The sequence below is a fragment of the Mesocricetus auratus genome, unplaced genomic scaffold (assembly GCF_017639785.1).
Source record: "Mesocricetus auratus isolate SY011 unplaced genomic scaffold, BCM_Maur_2.0 Super-Scaffold_100006, whole genome shotgun sequence".
NCBI classification, from domain to species: Eukaryota; Metazoa; Chordata; class Mammalia; order Rodentia; family Cricetidae; genus Mesocricetus; species Mesocricetus auratus.
The window spans coordinates 27,603,828-27,612,102 of NW_024429190.1; the positions used below are offsets into that span (position 1 = coordinate 27,603,828).

Consider the following 8,275-nt stretch of genomic DNA (forward strand, 5'->3'; position numbering starts at 1 on the left):
ACACCCTTAAAATAGGTTCTGGGGTTGGGCAGCTCCCATATTTGAGCCACTCACATGGAGAATTTGCTTTGGGAAATGGGACACTGATAATCTCTGTCATGTTGTGACATCGTGATTGGTATAATAATCACTGGTGGTGGCATAAGATAAAGTACAGATGCAATGAAGGCGTTGGGAGATCAAGTGGATGTGGCACTTAATCACTATGGCAACAATGGCTATTATAAAGACTGTAGCTGGAGGAGACAAAATGAAGGTCTGCTTCAGAACGTGAATGAAAAATCAGGAAGCTTCTATGGAAGCTTTAAAAGGGTGCTTTATCTCCAGTAGCCAAGGAGCAGATATGAATGAGAAAAATCAAGTCCAAGGGCTGAAGATAATTGCACAGCTGTTAAGTCCAACTACCTGAAAAGCCATCCAGATATCTCCATGCCAAAATAAAGGTACTCATAGGAAAAAATATGCCCTTAAACACTTGGTTATACAGAGGAAAGGATAAGAATCATGAACCTCCACATCCAAGTGTCTTACCTGAGAACTGAAAGATGATGCATGTGTTTAAGAAACTGAGGGGTGGGATTCATGTGCAAAAGCAAAGATAATGGGAACGTGAGCTCAAGTGTATCCTGAAGTTAACAAGATGTAGTAGTGTGGTTCTCAACCCTTCCTGATATCAGAATCACCAAGGAGACATTGGCCTCATCATGGGGACTATTTTAGTCTACCATTCTGGAAGACTTTTGGGTACTGGGTTTTGAAGGTCCCCTACTTAACTATATGGTTCAGCCAAGCCTGAAAATGTCTATGGATGGAAAAAGTATCAGAAATATTTAAAAAGTGAGACTATTAAAGTAGATATACTTTTTGTTTCTTCTCAGCTTCTTTCCATTTTCGAGGATGGGGCTTTGTAAGACTCCCTTACCAAAACATCTCTGAATTCCTCAGAGGTATTTATTTGTTTTACAAACCAAACATGAAAGGTAATGTAATAGAATGGTTTCCATAATTCAGGAAGAATAATGAAATGCCAGAATAGTAGAGGTCAGATTAAAGGGCTTCAATAGAAGACACAAGGTGCTTAAAAATCACATTAGTAAGTCATGTAGAGAACTAACCCATCAATTCTTTGACCCACATAAACCTGTGACTGTAACTTACTGGTCACTACTTCATAAGAATTAAATAGATGTGCAGCCTATGAGAATATAGCTTAATATATAAAAGCACATAAGTTGTAGCCTAACTTACTAATCTCATTCTCATTATCAAATTGAGAACTTATAGCTTATTTTTTTTGTTTTGCAACACATCAAATTGCTTTTATTTCAGTATGTATCCACATACTGTGGGGAACGTGGCATCGAGTCAGGAGGCCAGGCCCACTGAAACCTGAGTTCGCAGGGTCAGGGCCTGTGTTCCACCTGTCAGGTTCCACGTCAGACCTGATGGTGGCCAGGGAGTCCTGCCCAAACCACTTCAGTGTGTAAAAGCAAAGAGGTTATGAGAAAAGAAACCAACTCAGTGCACAGGCAACCACCAAGGACAGTGAGCACTGGCAGTTTTGCCACCCTGCGACTGACTGCTTTGTTCACTTCTAGACCTGAGTTCAAAGGGCATCAACTGATGGAGGCAGCAGGGGTGAGGACCTGGAACCCCCTTCCCAGGCTGATGACAAGTGAATGTGTAGCCAAGAGCTAAGTGAGGGAGGCCAGGCTCTTCCAACCTCATCTCATGGCTCTGGCCACAGCAAGTATGAGCTGGTGATGTGCAACAAGGGAGTTGAGAAGGAGGGAAAGAGCAGCACCCCTTGATAAAGGTGGAGAGACAGAAAGCCCTGAGTTCCTCACTCACAGCCGATTTCAGAGGGAGAGAAGGGTTATAATCAAAGCTTTGGCCAAGGGCAGGAGTGGGGGAGCAGAAGGTAGGAACAATGACTTGGATTGAGGCATCACTTAAGACTTAAGAAAGCAGGGGTGAAGCCAAAGCACCCCAAGCACAGCAGTAGCCCACGGCTGCTACCTGAAGCTTTCCCTTCTATTCTAATGGCTACTACACAGCTGTAGCAGGATGTGGGGAGCAAAGGCAGACCCAGGCTATGTATCAGCATCAGGTGATTGTGTGACATGTCTATTCACAGTTGCATTAGCTGTGCCTACTGCTCCCAAAGAAAACAGGTTTCAACATACCTTCTTGATTCTAGAAGATCAAATAGGCAGCCAGTGGTTACACTGGATGGATGTTACACAACACAACCTAGGTATTTCAAATGGACAAGAAATTAGTATCAGAATTGTGTCTCAGGATGAAGTACAAATGGAGCTTCCTCTCCAGTACTTTGAGGTCTACAAGGTGAACCTAAACAGAGAGGTACACCAATGGAATTGATTGAACACCCTGATATTAATGTACATACCTACAAACACCAGATTTTTGGCAAAGAAGCTAAAATTATACAATGATAAAAAGAAAGCATCTTCAACAAATGGTTCTGGTATAACTGGATGCTGGCATGTAAAAGACTGCAGATAGATCATATCTATTGCCATACACAAAACTTAAGTCCAAATGGATCAAGGACATCAACATAAATACAGCCTCACTGAACCTCTTAGAAGAGAAAGTAGGAGATACCCTGGAACGAATTGGTACAAGAGACCACTTCTGGAACACAACTCCAGTATCACAGACACTAAGATCAAAAAAATTAATGGGACCTCCTGAAACTGAGAAGCTTCTGTAAGGCAAAGAACACAATCAACAAGACAAAACGACAGCCACAGAACTAGAAAAGATATTCACCAACCCCACATCTGAGATAGGGCTAATTTCCAATCTATACAAAGAACTCAAGAAGCTAGTCACCAAAACACCAAATAATTCATTTAAAAAGTGGGGAACAGCAATCCTGCCAAAAGTAATCTACAGATTCAATGCAATCCCCATTAAAATCCCAGCACAATTCTTCACAGACCTTGAAAGAACAATAATCAATTTTGTATGGAAAAACAAAAGACCCAGGGTAGCCAAAACAACCCTATTCAACAAGGCACCATCCGGAGTCATCACCATCCCTGACCTCAAGCTCTATTATAGAGCTATAGTCCTGAAAACAGCTTGGTATTGGCACAAAAATAGACAGGTAGATCAATGGAATCAAATTGAAAACCCGGGTATTAACCCACACACGTACGAACATCTAATCTTTAACAAAGAAGCTAAAAATATACAATGGAATAAAGAAAGCATCTTCAACAAATGGTGCTGGCATAACTGGAGACTGGCATGTAGAAGAATGCGGATCGATCCATGTTTATCACCATGCACAAAACTTAAGTCCAAATGGATCAAAGACCTCTACATAAATCCAGCCACACTGAACCTCTTAGAAGAGAAAGTGGGTGGTACCCTTGAACGAATTGGTACAGGAGACAGCTTCCTGAAAATAACACCAGTAGCACAGACAATGAGATCAACAATTAATAAATGGGACCTACTGAAACTGAGAAGCTTCTGTAAGGCAAAGGACACAGTCAGCAAGACAAAAAGGCAGCCCACAGAATGGGAAAAAATATTCACTAATCCCACATCTGACAAAGGGTTGATTTCCAAAATTTACAAAGAACTCAAGAAGCAAGTCTCCAAAACATCAAAGGACCCAATTAAAAAGTGGGCTGCAGAACTAAATAGAGAGTTTTCAATAGAGGAGTCTAAAATGTCTGAGAGGCACTTGAGAAAGTGCTCAACATCCTTAGCCATCCGGGAAATGCAAATCAAAACAACTCTGAGATACCATCTCACTCCTGTCAGAATGGCTAAAATCAAAAACACCAATGACAATTTATGCTGGAGAGGATGTGGTGAAAGGGTAACATTCCTCCATTGCTGGTGGGAGTGCCAACTGGTTCAGCCACTTTGGAAATCAGTATGGAGATTCCTCAGAAAAATGGGAATAAACCTACCACAAGACCCAGCAACTCCACTCTTAGGCATATATCCAAAAGATGCCCATTCATACAACAAAGATGTCTGTTCCACTATGTTCATAGCAGCATTATTTGTAATAGCCAGAACTTGGAAGCAACCTAGATGTCCCTCAACTGAAGAGTGGATAGAGAAAATGTGGTACATTTACACAATGGAGTACTATTCAGCAGAAAAAAACAATGGAATCATGAGATTCGCAGGCAAATGGATGACACTAGAAGAAACCATCCTGAGTGAGGTAACCCAGTCACAAAAAGAGAAACATGGCATGTACTCTCTCATATATGGATTTTAGACATAAATCTGGGGAGTGCCAGCCTACAATCCTATGGCAAGAGAGTCTGGGAAACAGAAACTTCATTTAGTGGCTGATCGAAGAAGAGGCAGACTCCCTCGTTAAAGTACTGAGCTGAACTCAAGAAAGCCAGTAACAGAGAGGGAGGACTGATGATCAAAGTGATTAAGACTGGGTTGGTTTAACCCCCAGAAACAGCTGACCAGACAAAGGTTAACTCTTGAATCACAGGCATCAGCCTGGGAATCCAGCATGGGACTCATCAAGACCCCTGAATCTGGGTGTCAGTGAGGAGGCCTAGGTAATCTATTGAGCCTTGGGCAGCAGATCAGTACCCATCCCAAGTATACACACGGACTTTGGACTCCCATAGAACAATGTGAGGTGCACTCTCACCCTGAACTCTTGGGGAAGGGTCTAGGCCCTGCCCTATATGAAATGACAGACTATAGACACCCCCATGGAGGGCCTCACCCTCCCTGGGGGAATGAGGGGATAACGGGGAGGGGGTTGGGGGGACGGCACGGGAGGAGGGGAGGGAAAGGGAGAGGGACCTGAAACTGACTTGTGAAGCAACCTTGTTTCTTATCTAAATTTAAACTGGAAAATAAAATTAAATTAAATTTAAAAAGTGGGGAACAGAACCAAATAGAGAATTCTCAATAGAGGAACATCAAATAGCTGAAAGACACATAAGAAAGTGCTCAACATCCTTAGTCTTCAGGGAAATGCAAATCAAAACAACTCTGAGATACCATCTTAATCCTGTCAGAATGGCTAAAATCAAAAACACCAATGACAGTTTATGTTGGAGAGGATGTACAGAATGGGGAACACTACTACACTGCTGGTGGGAATGCAAACTTGTACAGTTACTTTGGAAATCAATATAGTGGTTCCTTAGGAAAATAGGAATCAGTTTACCACAAGATCCAGCAATTCCACACTTAGGCATCTACCCAAAATATGTACATTCATACAATAAGGACATCTGTCCAACCAGGTTCATAGCTGCATTATTTGTAATAGTCAGAACCTGGAAACAACCTAGATGTCCCTCAACTGAAGAATGTATGGAGAAAATGTGGTGCATTTACACAATGTAGTACCACTCGGTGGGAAATAAAATAATGGAATATTGAAATTATCAGGCAAATGGATGGAATTAGAAGAAACCATTCTAAGTGAGGTAACCCAGTCACAAAAAGACGAAAATGGTATGAACTCACTCATATGTGGATTTTAGACATAGAGCAAAGGAGTACCAGCCTACAATCCACACTTCCAGAAAAGCTAAGGAAATTTACTTCTGTGGGAAATGAAGACTTAGGTTGGATTGGGAAAGGGAGGGGAGGCTAGGGCCTTGATGAAAAATTGCTGTAACACTGTCCTTCTGCAGGCTGTGGCAGCTTCATGTTCTCTTTTGACATCATCAAGCGAAGAAGCTCAGCAGGATGACTTTGATGCTGTAGGAATTGTACTGCTATTGCCCATGGATCCAACACTCCATTTGAACTACTCACACCACTCATATTAACTTTTGTTACAAATCTTACAGACGGGGATGCTTCTGGGTATTTAGGCCGACATTCTATTTTAAGGTGGTATATTCAGTTTTCATAAATTGATCTTGGAGGCCCAATTATCATCCATGTTCATCTCATAAGCTTCATTACTTCGCTATCCTCTAGACCCCAGCTAATTGTGCAGTCACTGACTCCTTTCTGGCCTTCTTGCAACAGTCAGAAACATTGAGAGAGTTTTACTCCTGAGTCTGTGGTGACTGGCATCTTACATCGCTGTCGCTCTGAGAATTGATAGCTTATTATTCAGGGAAACCATACACAAGCTGGCAACCCTTTCACCGAAAGGGAAAGGGTTTCCTTTGAGAAGGTATTTGCAATGTGTTATTGATAAACAATTATTCGCAAATCCTTCATAATATAATGTAGAGAGAGATCCACATACCCATAGCGCTGCCCATGTCTGTTTGGGTGTGTTCACAGGTACATAGAAAGTAAGGGGGATAAAAGAGCTAGGGTCAGGAGAGTCTTTCTTTTTTGGGTTCCGGTTGCAGCCTGGAGAGCAGTGTGTGGACCTTGGGTTCTCAGCTTTCTTGGCTTCTCACATAAGTCATTTCTCCATCAATAAAATATCATAGGATATCCCTATTTTATGTAGCTTAATATTTCTGCATTATCTTTTGTCAGCAAGTAAGCTTACCCAGCCTCACGGACCTCTGCCTCCCTCCCTGCCTACCTATGTGGCTTATGGCCCTGTGCCTCTGGCTGCCCCTGGAGGCTCTCCTAAATCACCAGGGATTCCCAACTCAATCCAGTTCTCCTGCTTGGCATGGTTTTCTTCCACTTAACCATGTTCCATCTCTTTTGTTTTCTGGTCGTGCCTAAGACCTCTGGCATTCCCAGACCACCAGCTTTCCTGGAGAACTTGTGTCTCCATAGCCCTCCTGCCAGCCCAGAAATCAGCACTTCCGCTGAGCCAGCACTACTCCCCAGGGAGCTTGAAGAACACAGTGTCTCCACTGTTGCCAAAACGAGTGTCCTGAAAGTCACAAAAGTGACATTCGTTTTCATTCCAGCTCGTAAGGTTCAGCAGCACTCCATATCTGCAGGTTCCAGCAATATGCGCAAGGCTTTTCCCTTCCTTTTAACAAAATCCTACTGGCTAAATTTCTGTAAAAGCTACTTAGAACTTTTCAGATTCCACTGGAAAAGTATAGAGCACACTGGGAGGAGCTGTTTGGTGGTACACCTCTGCCACCGTCTGGCCATTCATAGTTATTGCAGGTAAAAATCCTTTCCTCAACCAGAGATCATTGGAGGTAAATTTTGCGTTCGAGTAGTTTAAGCTGCTGATAAGATTACCTGATTTATACCATGGCAGATAACATAACAATACAGAATGTTAGGGATGTCATTGCTTATTTCATGAATAACATCCTGGGAGATAATTATGACATGCTCCAAATGTATTTGTCTGATGCTAAAGATTAGCTTCATGATGCATGTAATACCATGGAAGAGATGCATTAATAACACAGCAGAAAACAGGGAAATTGTGCAAATGATTGAAAACTTAGGGTAAAAATTCAAAATATTCAGGTCAATGGGGAAATGTCTAACAAAGTAGAATAGATACCTTGGAACTTAAAAATAATAACCTACAAGAAAGAATTGATTCCATGCCCACTCTCCTTAAGGCCAAAATATAATCAATTCAGCAAGACATTCTCAGGCTGGCAGAAACAACTTGTTCCATGTCTGATAACTGGACTGATAAAACTCAAAACCTGGTACACCTGATTGTTTAAAATGCTGAAACAACTCATTCCATGTCTGAGGATAATGATGGGCTTTCAGATCACAGTTCTTAGAAGGCAACTTACATATCATTCAGAAGATATCTAACGATGAGAATATTAAATGCTTGGAATCACCTATAACTGATGAATCAAAGAAACTGACAGACTCTGTGAAGTCCTTTAAAATTTTTTGACCCAGGAAAATTTGACCCATCAAAATTGGTCAAGATTCAATCTGCACAGGAGAAACCTTCAGAGAAAGAAAGATGATAGCTCATCCACAAAGTCATATTGTATGAGGTGTAAGGAAACCTCACAAAAAGAAAGGGAAATATTTTGTTTTTATCTTCACAGGAAAACCCATCTCCAAACAGCGAAAAGATACTAAGCGTGTAGATACTGAAAGAAGAGAGGATGGCTACCCAAAGGACCATCAAACAAAGAAGAATCTAATGTTCAGTATCAATGTCCAATTCTCTTAACTTTCTCCTTATAATATCTTTTTCCTTTTATTTCCTACTACTCTTTTGGTCCCAATTCACTTAAACCAATGCTGACTTTGGAGTTGGATTTGGCTCTCCTCCTCTAAGTCCAAGCATGTTTCTTGAAATAAAATTCAGAGTTTCTGTTTTATATCAAGGAGTCAATTGATGTAAGACAGAAGAAAACAAAAT

General features: G+C 41.5%; 1 pseudogene; it reads right to left on the reverse strand.

The window, feature by feature from the left end:
* Positions 1-5,634: 5,634 nt before the first annotated feature.
* LOC101823269 lies at positions 5,635-6,069 on the reverse strand (annotated as a pseudogene).
* Between the last annotated feature and the right edge of the window lie 2,206 nt (positions 6,070-8,275).